Consider the following 14,750-nt stretch of genomic DNA (forward strand, 5'->3'; position numbering starts at 1 on the left):
ACCTTATTTCTTGGAACTGATCGGATGGTGATAAGAAAGTCAGTGGTTTGGGTAACCCATAAAGGACAGACAGCTTATGATGTAAGATATTAATGCCAGGTGTGCCAACCGTGCTCATCATTATTAATCTTATTAAGAATGAAGTTAAGCAAGCATTGACTGCCTCGTTTCCATCAAAGGAAGGTAAGTGTGAGCACAGATGGTGACTGGGAGAAGGGGTCTTTCTCATCCAGAGAACAAGAAATACACTCTCATCTTTTCAAAACCATGAAAGTTCGTGCCTTGATGCAACCTTTCATTCTCCTTTAAGGAAACGTTAGTATTATGTGACTGACTTTGCAGTAAATAAACCTGCATCCTCTGTGTCCGCGCAGATAGTGACTGTGTGGTTAATGGACAGGAAACAAAGAATGGGGGAGTCACCACGAAAGTTTTCTTTTCTCTTTTTTCATCCGCATCCAGAAGGAGGGAGCAGGAGGTGGATGTGGCTGGTCAGAACAGCACAGTTCAAGAAGCCAGTAGAAACAGGAACCATTAAATTCTCGAGTTTCAGGATGGGGAAGGTGTTGGGAAGGCAGCGTGCTCTGTTCTTTTCTAGTTGGCTTACTGACAGCTTTCCGAATAGCATCGAGTCCGTGATAGACACCTTTCTCCTCCAAAGTCTGGCAGAGTTCCATAAAGAACTCAAAGCACATTAAGCATATGTTATTGTTTCTTGGGCCCTAAATACAGCCTTGTAAAAGTGCACAGAGTGATGGCAGAGTGAAGGCTAGCAGCCCAGGGACATATGAAATCCAGTGCTTTCTCATTGATTCCTCATTGCCTCCTTTGTTCGTTGAAATACTCAGCTTTGGTCTAAAAAGCAGCTAAAAACCTTATGCAAAGAGCTTGTAAACAAACACCCACTTGAACCATCTGGTCTTGTAACACATACAAGTGATTAAGCTTCAGAGCTATGATTGTTAAATTTTTAAAAACACAACAATCCCAAACACCCCCAAATAGACTCCTTATACACGTTTATAGGGAGGAAAACGTGGGATCCTTTCTATAGTAAGTAACACGGAGAGACTGAACAATCTTTTGATTTTCCTACTTCATTCCCTCTCTCCCTCCCTCCCTCCCTCCCTCCCTTTCTTTCTTCATCATGAGTGTTATAGAATGAGAAAGCCTTCAGAATCAAACATATAGACTAAAAATACATTTATAATTCCGCTATACTGAGTCTACATGGTTAACAACTTACTATAGTTGTTTATCTTTACCTTCATTATTATTTTTGCCCTTGCTAGAGAGACACGTATGCTAGAATGTATGTGTGTGCATGTGCACGCAAGGGGGTGTCTTCGTTCCTTCTAGAATATATTAAGCAATCCAGGCTATTTGCAAGTAATGAATTCATACTTTTTGTCCATAATGACTGAAGAAAGTCAGGTCGGGGGAAATTAAATACGTTAAGAGCTCTCATTTTAATTGTATAATATCGATACTGTCTTTAGAGAGTTAATTTCCTTGACAAGTTGTGGGGCCTATGGATTGGATTCTTCATAGATTTCTAACATGGAAATGATTCTAAACTGTGACATTTCATTTAGGTGACATTACGGAAGTGAAAAAGAATTAGCTGTACACGCCACCACAAGCGTGTGGCAATAACACAGCTTTCTAGCAGATGACTGTTGAATAACACAGGGAACCAAAAACTCTCAAGTGAAATAAAAGCTCTAAGTGAGAAATTAATAACATATTAGGCCCCCTGTTTCTATCTTCTCAATCTTAACGAGCCCTCATCCCTGGATTACCTAGATTTATTCTGTCCGCTGGATGGAGGAAGGACAATAGTTGAAAGAAGAGAAAGAGTGTTTAGTTATGGCAGTAGTGACTGGCGTAGCCAACAAACCACCAAAGAGTAACTGGTTTAAACATAAGTCCATATAATCCACAATGGGTATTCCTGACTGAAGCGAGTCTCTTTCATGTGGTGATTTGAAGGCTAAGCTCCTTCTATCCTGTTGCTCTCCGACTTCAGTAAATGGCATCCAAGGTTGCCCGTGTCATCTGCAAGAGCCTGTCGAAAGGGGAAGGCTACAGAATATAGTGTGTGGGAGCGTTTTGTGGACCACGTTTGGGGAAGATTCTGTCACTTTTGCTCTGTTTCCATGGAGGAAAGCTCCATCACATGACCACACCTAACTGGAAGGGTGGCTGGGGAATATGGAGTTGCCATGTGCCAAGGAATAGGAGAAGATGAGTTTGGTGAACTGCTGGCCAGTCTCCACCTTAAGAGGAAAAGAGGGAAAGATGGGTGCTGACGCAGGACACTCTATAGTATTTTTTTATTTGTTACGAAGGAAACAAATGAAAGCCTTTTTCAGTGATGTGCTGGTAATCTGTCTCTCTGGAAGGTAAAAAAAGAAAAAAACCCACCGGATTTGTAATGTTTGCTGATCTCTGTGGTGTAAATAGTCCCATGGTGGCTGATTTCAAGCTGTCAACATGACGTCACACAACATGGATCTGAGAAGAGATCCACAGAGTCAGTTCTAGCAAGCTGGAGTACGCCACTCTTGCACCACGTTTTACTAACCAATTCTGAGAAGACACATCTGAGGCAGTGAATGTGCATTTTCCCTTTTGTGCCTGAACTAAGAAAGATTCACTTCGGAGCGGATTCTTTATCATTTAAAAACCATCGATGTCCAGGTGATGTATAGAAGTGTTGAAGCACTGTATTGTGCACCTGAGACTAATATAACACTGTTAACTAACTAGAATTAAAATGAAAACTTTGAAAAAAATTTTAAAAAATTAAGAACCATCAGGGTGCTTGGGTGGCTTAGTTGGCTGAGTGTCCGACTCTTGATCGGCTCAGGTCATGATCTCAGGGTCATGGGATTGAGCCCTGCATCGGGCCCCATGCTCAGTGAGGAGTCTGCTTGAGATTCATTCCCCGAACCCACCCCCGAGTGCTCGTTCACTCTCTCAAATAAATAAATAAATCTTAAAAAAAACAAAAACACCCATCAATGTGATGTGTTCATATCAATAACAGATGGGGTTATACAGTTTTTGAGTCAGAGAAAAATAGCTCCAAGGGCACAAGGAGTCAAGGCTGCCCATCTATACTGAATCCTGGGTCACTCTCAGGAAAAATTTAAAGCCTCTAGAACAAGTTTCCAAAGAGTGTACCAAGAAGTCAGATGTCACTTCTGGAATTTCATATGATTGTTCCCGTAATTGTTTTCCCCAAAGAGGGAAGGATTTGGAGATGGAATGGATAATGGTGATGAGAGAAAAGAGATGCCAAGGCAGATTCCTTGCTTTCTGTCCGTGCAATGAGTCGGACAGTGGTGTCATTCCCTGTGAGAGAAGCAAAGACGGGATGTGAGCTGGTCTGTGTTTACACAACAACAACAAAAGAACCTCTGGAATTCAGACGGATCCTCAGATCTCAGTTGGTGAATTAAGATTGTTATTAATAGACCAATGGCGGTATAGTCTTCTAAAGTCTCCGCTATTCCTTGTCTACCTTTTTTCAAAGAGTCAAGCCATGTAATGATCAGTTGGATTCGCCCTTACCATTCTGTTTGATCCATGCACATGCCATGCTCTTGAATCAGAGCGCCGTCGTCCAGATGGGGGACCAAGGCGTGCGATGCACTTGGCTTCAGCCCTGTGGTTTTTGCTGTGTGTGGTTTTGTTTTCAAGTGTTAGCGTTCTTCAAGTGTTCAAGATGGAGCACCTCTTGAACTGATGGTGCGGTCTGAGTCTACACTGTAAAGGCTCACGGTTTCCTGTTAGGTGCTTGTCGCTTTGTGTAATTCTGGGTTAGAAGGGTTAGAAAAACATCGGCAAGATTCCAGTCTGTACTTGCTTTTTGGAACACCAGCTGAGACAGATCAAAACCTAAGCATGAATTCAATCTGTAATGCATCGGTTGTAGTCCATTACTGGTTTGTTTGAGGCTGATTGCTATTTTGAGAAAGTACTAAAACTGGTAATGACAGACTCAAGCATTGAGGTTTCTCAAAAAGTTAATCCATTCACTTAGTAAATAATGAGCTGTTCTGGGGAACAGCTCTACTCCTCCCATATTTTTTAATAATGGTGAAAAGTAAGCTGCTCTGAAAACTAACTTTCTTCATGCCAACCTGCCCTATTGGGTTTCTTTTCCCCCTTAACTGCAGTCTGCCAAAAAAAAAAAACCCAAAAAACAGAACTAGGGCTTGGCACACCGGGTTTGATCAGACCAACCATCAGAATCATAATGTCCTAAGTACAAAGCTCACTAATTGAATTTCATTCACCGGACTGAAATATAGCAGCCAAGACAGAGAACGCTGTCGGCTGTTTTTTATGAGGTCCAGAGTCTAAAGTCATTTTTAAAATGTGAGTGATGCAATTTCTTGTATCTTTCATTTAAAATGCTACTTGGTAAACAGTGTTTCAGATTAGTGTATTTGTAATTTAAATGAAGACAATACATCAAGCTGAATCTGAAAAGAAAGAAGTTTAGGAAATGATTCATTCCTCTTTTTGTATGAGCTACTGTAGAAAATAATAAATAAATAGGTAAGGAGAGAAAAAAAGAAGGTTTGTGGATTTTAAGAGACAAAACCGAACTATTTCTAAAACAGAGACAGTCCCAACAGCTAAGTCTTTGTTTTCTTCAAGCAGACTAATACATTCTGCCTAATTCATTTTTTATTTTCTCTCGGGGTCTGCTTGCAGATTTGCCTCAACAAAGGAAGCATCATGTTACATCTTTTAAATAATTGATGGCTCTCAGTCCAAGCCAGCTTGAAGGAAATTCTGAAAATAGGTACTGATTGAACAAATGCCTCCTTCCTCCTCCCCATTCCCTTCGTGAACACTCCTCAGTCATCTCTTCCCTCCCTCCTTTGCTGCTTTGCCTCCTTCTTGACCCGTAGAGGATGATGATATCATTTGGACTTAGGTTTTATCTACCACTTGGTATCCCTCATTTGTTTCATATCATTTTGTATATTTTATTAAAGATGGGGGCACTGTTAATTATAAGCTGACTGATGTAACGAAGAGCTCTTTATTAATCACCAGAAATGTTATGTCATAATCACCACAAGAGATGGTTTGTTGGGACTATAAAAAAATGAGGCTTAGAGCTTGTCCCTCTAAATTCAAAGTATGCTGTCACCAAGAGTCAGGTTGCCCCGGAAGCTGGCTCGGCTGTGGCCTTGCCAACTCCGGCTGTTCTGCAAGTTCAAAGTAAGTTGACCCGTGTTCCTCCCCCCCACCATCCCACAGAGAAAGGCACCTCCATCTTACTTCACTGTTGAGTCATGAGCGATTGTCTACGGCTTGGAAAAACCATTGCTGCTTTAAGGCAGGTGTGGTTGGTAGGGGCTAGGGCTGGTTCACCGTGAACCTGATTCTGATCATGACTTTGTAAGTCACTTTGCTTTCCAAGGCCTCCCTTTCCTCCCTGGTGAAATGTGGGCTTCGGAGTGGATCATCTCCAACATCTAGCCAGCACTGGTATTCCTGCATCCTCCAGAGAGGAGGCTGAACCGCAAGGAATTTGCACTCCATTGGAGAGCGTTAATGTACTCCGACTTGGGGTGAATGGACTCTGTGTTCACTCATAGTTCATCTTCCTCTTTATTCACATTATTTTTCTTTTCTTTTAGTCTGTCATTTACTTCTTCTCTTCTGCTACTTATTCCCTTGCCTTTCCCTTCCTGACTTTCCAACACTACCAGGGTCAGAGTGGGAGGAAAATGATTGGCAATGTGTTAGAGTCAAGAATCTCAGCCTCTTATTTTTAAACTATCCTGCCTTCACAGAAGAGCTTCCTCTGTCAGAAATTGCATCTGAAGGTAGCCAGTGTTATTGAATTTGGGAAGACTAGCTATAAAGTGGCAAGTACTAGGAGATCTAAATCTGGAATTCTAAGTTGGAGCTCACTTTAACTGGGGGAAAGCTTAACGTTGTAGCCATCGCTGAAAAAGCTGTATCGAAATTGATGGATTATTGTCCACTTTCAAAACGGCATCACAGTCTCTGATCTACTCTCCCTTTCAAGGGACATTTTAAAATACCACGTTGCTTACATTGTTCCATTTTTCTCTCTTATTATGGCAAGATTGGTGAGGGGTGGGGAGCTAAAGCCCTCTTTGCCCCAAATCTTCCCAATAACCAGTAGCTTGTTTGAATATCCCATGCCGGCCTGGGAAAATCTTTTCTGATTACGTCTATTGAAATCTTGAAAAAAAATCTTCAAATAATCAACCCTATTTAGAACCACAGAAACAACATATGGCAGGGGAAGTTGAGGAATTTCTTCTGTGTATCTTCTATCTGACTGTACTCTAAAGTTATATTCAGAAGGATTAAAGGGACTATTTGTGTTTTCCCTTTTAAAAACCTACTGCTATCTATTCATTTTTGAGACTATATTATGCACAGGCTTTTGTATGTGTATGTAAGTAGATTACAGGTAATGCCTCCCGGTAAGATGTAGTCCTAAGGTTTGGGAATTCAAAATGTGCTTTTCTCCAAGGATAGCAGGGCCGTTAATAGTTGGGTTCTACTGTAGTGCTACTACGTTTCAGGAACATTCTGTGCTAAGTGGTTTCTCTTTTTATTGGAATACCCGTTCTTAGTACTGTTTTGGAACTCAAAGAACAGATCTTTCTCCTCTGAAGGTAGGGAGGTAATTCCGTGTGAGCTGACTGCAACAACCTAGAGACTGTTGATGGCGGAAGGTGGTGGTGCAAGTCTTATTGCCCTGGAGTCAGTGACTTGGAGTGAAGGGACCCCGGTAATTTAGTTCTCTGGATTTGCTCTAGAAATACCCTCTGGGGGGCGCCTGGGGGGCTCATTTGGGCATCCTACTCATGATTTTGGCTCAGGTCATGATCTCATGGGTCATGAGATCGAGCCCCACATGTGGGCTCTGGAGCGCTCAGCAGGGAGTCTGCTTCTCTCCCTCTCTCTCTCCCTCACCCTCTGCCCCTCCCTCTGCTTGCATGTGGTCTCTCTCTCAAAAAATAAAGAAATAGATCTTTTAAAAAATCCTTCTCTGGGATACAGATGCTTCCTCCCCTAACCCCGTGCTATGCAACTATAGTGGGATAGCACCGTTCACGTTGTAATCTATGTGTAGGGTGCCCCCTGAAGTTGTGCAATACAAAATCCATGGGAATGTATCGGTAGTTTTTAATCCTGGAATTAATTTTTTTTGTCAGTTCAAGTTGTCCTATCTCAATAATTAATTGAATATAAGCAGTTCCTAGTTTACAAAATAGTGTCCTGTATACATTTTAAAACTGGTTGTTTGTAATTCAGAATATTTCCAGACAGAAAAATTACATAAAAAGTAGTGAGTTTCTGGATTCCTCACAAAAGAATTGCTCACTCACACTGTAACTGAACTTCTAGAAGTTTACAACAATTTTGTTTTCTGTTCTTCACTAGATTACCTGCAGTATTGAATAAGAAATCTTCCACTTGGGTTGATTGTCACCATTTAGAACAGAATTAATCTAGGAAAATGTATAGTGCATTTTGTAGTAAGAGGAGATCATTGAGGTAATGGGACTAAATTCCCATACCCTTCCAGTGCCCATCTGTCTTCCCTCACCCAGGACCCCTGAATGGGACAGAACATGAAATAAAGCCTGAGATATATGTGATAAAGTTGGGAAAGAGTAGGTAAAGAGCTGGATTCCAATTCATCCTTCCCCCCACCTCCCAAGAATTCCCAAATAACAGGATCCCAGTTGCCCACGGGACAATGAGTTCATGTACCTTTGGTCCTAGAAGACTCCACATTTTTTCACGAATTATAGAAGCACTATGCATCCGTCTTTTCTCTCCTTGTAGCAATTTCTAAACACCTTGCACATCACTGAGAGGGAGTTTAGTAGCTAAGGTGGTAATTCTTCCTCCCCAAGACTCTGAAAGCAGGATGTCACTGATGGCTGATGTGAGCTGCCTCCTGTGTGTATGGGAGATCCCAAATAGCATGATCCTGAGTGGAATGCCTCTGCTCCCACAGAAGCTCTGTGTGTGGGATCAAAAGGAGAACTCATTCCAAAAACTGTTATCATAATGTGAACATTATTTTGAATTTTCATTAATTTCAGTGACGGGCTTTGACAAGTTGTGTATTTTAATTGTTAACTCAAAATCACAGCCATGTCGATCATGACCATTGGCAATTAAACACAGATAGCAATTTCTTGTCTGATGAAATCAGCACCTGAAGGATTTTTGATCCTTCTTTTATAAGATACACCTCATTTTATTGTGCTTTGTTTGATTGCACTTTCAGATACTGTGTTTTTACAGATTGAAGGTTTCTGGCCACCCTGCATCAAGCAAGTCTATTGGTGTCATTTTTTTTCCCAACAGCATTTACTTGATGTCACATTTAGCTAATTCTCACAATATTTCATACTTTTTTGTTATTGTATGTGGTATGGTGATTGGTGATCAGTGATCTTTGATGTTAGTATTGTAATTGTTTTGGGTGTCCACGAACTGCACTCATAGAAGACAGTGAACTTAATGGATAAATGTGTGTGTTTTGACTGCTCCACCAACTGGCCGTTGTCCTTCTCTCTCTCCCCTCTGGCCTCCCCATTCCCTGAGACACAATGTTAAAATTAGGCCGATTAATAAGCCTACAGTGGCCTCTGAGTGTTCAAGTAAAAGTAAGAGTCACACGTCTCTCACTTTACATCAAAAGCTACAAATGATTAAGCTTAATGAGGAAAGTGTGTCAAAAGCTGAGACAGGCCAGAAGCTAAGCCTCTTCGTCCAAATATTGTCAGCCAAATTGTAATGCAAAGGGAGAGTTCCTAAAGGGAATTAAAGGTGCTACTCCCAGTGAACACAGGAATGCTAAGAAAGTAAGACACGTGTCGTTGATATGGAGAAAGTTTTAGAGGTCTGGGTAGAAGACCAAACCAGCCACGTCATTCTCTGAAGCCAAAGCCCAATCCAGAGCAAGCCCTAACTCTTCAATCCTATGAAGGCTGAGAGCGGTCAGGAGGCTGTAGGAGGAAAGTATGAAGCTAGTGGAGGTTGTTTCATGAGGTTTAAGGAAAGAAGCTGCCCTTATAACATCAAAGGACAAAGTGAAGCAGCAGGTGCTGATGTGGAAACTGAAGCAAGTGATCCAGAAGGTCGAGCTACGATCATCTGTGAAGGTGGCTACGCTACCCAGCAGATTTTTAATGTACATAAAACAGCTTTCTGTTAGTAGAAGATGCCGCCTAGGACTTTCATAACTAGAGAGAAGTCAGCGCCTGGCTTCATAAGTTCAGAAGACAGGCTGGTTCTCTTGTTAGGGGCTCATGCAGCTTGTGACTTGAGGTTGAAACCAGTGCTCATTTACCGTTCTGAAAATCCTAGGGCTCTTAGGAATTATACCTGCCCATGCTCTATACATGGAACAGGAAAGCCTGGATGACAGCATATCTTTTTTAACATGGCTTACTGGATAGTTTAAGTGCACAGTTGTGACCTACTGCTCAGGAAAAAGATTCCCTTCACAATATGGGTGCTTATTGACAATGCACCTGGTCACCCGAGTTTTGATGGAGATGAACAAGGTTAATGTTGTTTTCATGCCTGCAAACACAACATCCATTCTGCAGCTCATGGATCAAGGAGTAATTGTGACTTTCAACTCTTATTATTTAACAAATACATTTTATGGGGTGTCTGGGTGGCTCAGTCAATTAAGCATCTGATCTTGATTTTGGCTCAGGTCATGATCTCAGGGTCATGAGATTGAGCCCTGCATGGGATTCCACACTGAGAGTGGAGCCTGCTTAGGATTCTTTCTCTCCCTCTCTCTCTGCCCCTACTGGTGCCCCCCCCCCCGGCTCAGGCTCTCTCTCTCTCTCTTTCTCTTAAAAAAAGAAAAGAAATATATTTTGTAAGGCCACCGCTGCCATAAATAATGATTCTTCTGATTGGTTTAGCAAAATAAATTGAAACCTTTGGAAAGGATTCACCATTCTAGATGCCATTAAGAACATTTGTAATTCATGAGAAAAGGTCAAAATATCACCATTAACAAGTGTTTGGAAGAAGTTGATTCCAGCTCTCATGGATGACTTTGAGGAGTTCAAATCTTCAATGGAAGAAGTACCTACAGATATGGGTAGAAGTAGTAAGAGACCCAGAATTAGACGTGGAGCCTGAAGATGTGACTGAATTGTCTAACCTCATGACAAAACTTTAATGGATGAGGAGTTGATTCTTGTGTCTGAGCAAAGAAGGTGGTTTCTTGAGATGGAATCTACTCTTGGTGAAAATGCTGAAGATACTGTGAAGATTTGAAATGACAACAAAGGATTCACAATATTACATAAGCTTAGTTGATAAAGCAGAGGCAGGGTGTGGGAGGATTGACCCCAATTTTGAAAGAAGTTCTACTGTGAGTAAAATGTGATCAAACAACATCATGTGCCACAGAGAGATCATTCGTGAAAGGAAGAGTCAATTGATTTGGCAAACTTCATTGGCTTATTTTAAGCAATTGTCTCAGCCACCCCAGCCTTCAGCCACCACCACCCTGACCAGTCGGCAGCCATCAACACTGAGGCAAGACCCTCTACCACAAAGAAATTACGATGATGGTCAGCATTTTTTAGCAATAAGATATTTTTATAAAAGGGTATGTACTTTGTTTTTTAGACATAATGCTATCGCACACTTAATAGACTACATATAGTGTAAACATAACTTTTATATGCACGGGGAAATGGAAACATTCCTTTGACTTGTTTCCTTGCAATTCTTGCTCATTGCCGTGGTCTGAAACCCACCTCCAGTATCTCCAAGGTATATCTGTACCTCTTAAGTTATAAGCTTTCTTTTAAGAAAAATTAACAACCTAAATTAGTTCCCCTCAGACATCTTACCCAGTAGTGTCCATTGGGTGGGTTCTCTCCTAATGTTTCCTTAGACTTACACAAATTATAACTTTTGAACAGGCCTCCTGTGTTCACAGTCCCAGGAAATAAATAGGGTTGAATTCCTACGTTCGAGTCATCTTGTCTTCTTTCTTGCTTATTGAATGTACTGGAGACATCTTCCTATTTTTATTTGCAGAGCACCTTTCTTTCCTGATTCTAGAGTCTATCAGTTTCCAGTCTCCACTGGAAAACTTCTTGGTCTCTGGGCTTAGTAGATCTTCAGCTCTCACTGTCTGCAAGAAGTTCTTTACTAATTATCCCTTTGTCTTCCAGTAATCAAGTCATTCCTCTTCAATATGAAAGCAAATGATCAGAGTCTGAGTCCAGTTGCTTTTCTGTAGTCTGGGGGTATTAAGGCACAGTTGGAATTGAAACCTCAACTTGCTTAATTGTCAAGCGTTTTACTTTTAACTTCAGAAAGAAAAGGGCAAAAGCTGTGGGTGTGAAGGGTGTCTTCAGTGCATATGATTTAGAGCCCCTCTGAGAACCTGCTCATGATGATTCAGGCGTCTCTTTGAAGTGTTCACTCCCCAAAGGCTACAGCGATCACATTCATACCTCAAGGGACGTGAGAGAAAATCTTTCCCTTGATAAACCACACTGGAGTGTGTACTGAAGAAATTGTTAGAGGCCTTTCAGTTTTCCACTGCTCACAACCTTCTCTTCTCCTTCCCCCTTCCCTGGGCTGCAAGCCCACAGTGAACTCCCCCGGATGTCCAAGGGGTCACGTGGTTGCTCTGAAGCGCTGTCTTTTAGAGGAGGGTCAAGATGGGAGAGATGTTCCGTTAAGTCGTGTGGAATCGCCATGTTTGTCCGTCAAGATTTGTAGAAGGTGGATAGTTTCATGAGGCTCCACCTCACAATTTCTCCTGATAAACATTCAACCTCGAACAGAAATGCATTTTGAGGGGCATGTTTGGCTAAAACCCACTGTGGAGTTATTTAAAACAGAAGCTTCACGATTTTCCAGTCAGGAAACTCTTGTGTTTCTCTGCCTGCGCTCTTTTATCTTTTCTGAGGATCAGAGAAATAACAGACCGACCCCTCATATTTGCAGAAGTTCATATATTTTGAGTCTGATGTGAAATAAGTAGACAATCCATTGGTCCCTGTGATAGAATTTCTTTTCCTGCAAGTTATAAATGGAAATTATCACGGAAACTGCTTTGAAACCTTAACCAGAGCATACACTATAAATGAGAGAGGAGCCGAAGATGAATAAATCTGATAAGACTGAGAAAGAAGAAAACTAAGATAAGAAAGGAGGACTGTACCTTAGCTGGAGCGTTAAGATGGCTCTGAGTATATATATAGGAAAATCAAAGACTTGTTAAAGGCAGGGCGCGAAGCCATAGCTATTAATGTGTGCTTAACTCTATTGCCTGGGAGATTTTATTAAATGCAGTGGCCAAGGAAACTGACCTCACTTTTTTTTTCCTTTTTTGGGTTGGATCCTTGCTCACGTCACATACATGAATAGAGCTGACAATTTACTGGCTCATCAATGAAACAATATTAAATTATGAAGATGTAAGGAAAAAATCCTACGCTAACATTGTTGCCGTTTGAAAGGTAAGCTGTCCCCTACAAGAGTAGGAGATATTAATATTCATTTTGAAACCTATATAACATAATGCCAGCTGGTGCACCTTATAGGGTTAAGTGGCCTCTTGATGGCTTTGATTGACTGTGGTCCTGGCATGTATCTCATTAGCAACACACATGAAGAGGCTCCCATGTTTCTCTCATTTGTTTTTTCAAATGCAAAAATGTCATTTTTCATGCTTTTAGGGTGTTTTATTTTATGGGATATTCTGACGGATTGGACTTTACTGAGTGTGTGCTGCGGTGATTGCGGGGTTCCTTTTGAAAGGAACCTATTTTTATTGATTTACTGTTTTGATTGTTAAACCTGGCTATCAGGGTCAGACAATTTCTTAATTCTGGTTTTTGGGGATGCAGCAGAAGCAAAATACAGTATTTTTCTTAATGTCTTGTCCTGTGCTTACAAAAGGAAGCCTTCTCTTCGTAATTCTGTCTTCTGTGAACTTACTAAAAGTACATGGTATGCCGCCTAGTACCAATTCTCTGCCTAGTACTTTCCCAGTATACCTAGATGTTAAGGCTTTTTCAGTTCGTATTTGAAGGAAAATCAGCCTCCTGTTCTTGGGTACCATCAGTTACTCAATGGTCAGCCAGACCCAGGTCCATCTCTTGCATTTACGAGCCCCATCATAATGACAGTCCCACAGCATCAGAATGTGGAAGGGTTCTTCTGGTGGAAACAGTCCCTGCTTCCATCTGTCTCTCAAATGGGTTCTCAACTCGGGAAAGGTGACATACCTTCGCCCTAAATGGTCAGCTCTTCCGAGGTAATATCAGTGATTTCTTTGTTCCCCCCGGAGCCGGCTACAGAGGCTGGCACAGAGTGCGTGCGCAGGAAATCCGTGCGCCCTTGCTGCCAGCGATGCCTCTCCATGCTGCTCGGACAGAACCCTCTGCCGCAAGTCGGATTTTCTGAGCAGCATTCGGCAGATTTTTGCTTCAATGTGGAAAATGGCACTTTAGAAGTCGAATTACCTTTTTCATGGCACCCAAGTTGCTTAATTTGCAAATTGAGAATAATTTAGGCAATGGGAGAATATGTTTCCATGTGTGAAGTGGATTGAAATGAGTTTGGTGTTCTCTCTGCTCCTTCAGCTCAAACTATCATAAAATGGAGTTCTGGCCAAAAATCATTCAGTTATATGATTCCGGGATATCATCTGTTGTTTTGTGTGACACCAGTTTAGTTTTAATTAGTGGTGATACTTAAATCCGGGCTGCTTCTAAACTGCAGTTACGCCCTGCTTTAAGGAACTGGAATGGGCTTCAAATTCATGCTTACGGTGCCTTCGCAGGAAGGGACAGTTATTTGCACTCTAAAAATACCTTGGCTTTATAAAATAATTTATCACAAGATTCCTTTCAATAACCAACTCTCTTAGAGCATTCAAAATATGATTTGATTTGAAAAATCAATGTCTACTCACTCAACTTTTCAAGAACACATCTGCTTTGTAATGCGACGCAGGTGAAGGGAGAAAAACCAAGCGGCAAGGAATGAGGGTCTTAAGTGAGTTGAATAGGAATTAATTTTCATTTAGAAAAGAATTTACCTTTCTAGAGTTTCCCAGGGAAAACACCTTCACCTTTATCACCTCCAATGTACATAAGGAAAAAAAAAAAGAAGAAAAGCAGGCCAATTTGAGTTTGGAGAAGATAAATCTATTTCTTTGGTGGGTCGCATTCTGCATTATGCATGTGCGTAAAAGTGAGGTTTGCTTTGATCCTGACTATTAAAAGTTTATTTTTAAACTCAGACTGGGCAGGAATCCAGCGATGCTCTTTCCCCCTGCAGCACATCCTGGTTTCAGGTCCTCAGCCTGGCGGAATGCAACTAAGCAGCAGGAAGTAGTTGAAAAGTGTGGAGACTTGATGAGTGTTGAGGGTTTTTTTTTTCCCCCTTCTTCCCCTCCATTTTTGAAATTCAAATTGAATGCAATTTTCAGCTCATTTGAGCCAGAATATACTGTTGCTGGGCTTCAGTGGTTCTTAAATTCAAACTCACAGGAGAAAACAGATATCATCTGTCACAGAGGGAGGGAGAGAGAACACTCCCCGCATTTTATTCATGGGAGGCAGAGCTCTAGTAACTAATTCAAACCTTTCTGACTAATCGACTAATCATTCACCAGCAAACTTATCAACTAATCAATGAAAGCTTTAAGACAC

General features: G+C 41.4%; 1 protein-coding gene across 31 annotated transcripts in view; it reads left to right on the plus strand.

The window, feature by feature from the left end:
- ESRRG (estrogen related receptor gamma) overlaps window positions 1-14,750 on the plus strand; it is a 607,049-nt gene that overhangs the window by 167,759 nt on the left and 424,540 nt on the right. For 23 of the 31 annotated variants that reach the window (XM_045809601.2, XM_087856344.1, XM_087856329.1 and 20 more), the window contains one exon: window positions 12,457-12,548. The exons of 6 other annotated variants lie outside the window; for them this stretch is intronic. The gene's annotated coding sequence lies outside the window, so the exon portion shown is untranslated. Of the gene's footprint in view, window positions 1-4,731; window positions 4,823-12,456; window positions 12,549-14,750 lie in introns of all 31 variants that reach the window. 2 more of the 31 variants (XM_045809596.2, XM_045809605.2) reach the window with 1 other exon arrangement.

The sequence above is a fragment of the Ursus americanus genome, chromosome 2, assembly GCF_024610735.1.
Source record: "Ursus americanus isolate L20-20 chromosome 2, mUrsAme1.1.p, whole genome shotgun sequence".
NCBI lineage: Eukaryota > Metazoa > Chordata > Mammalia > Carnivora > Ursidae > Ursus > Ursus americanus.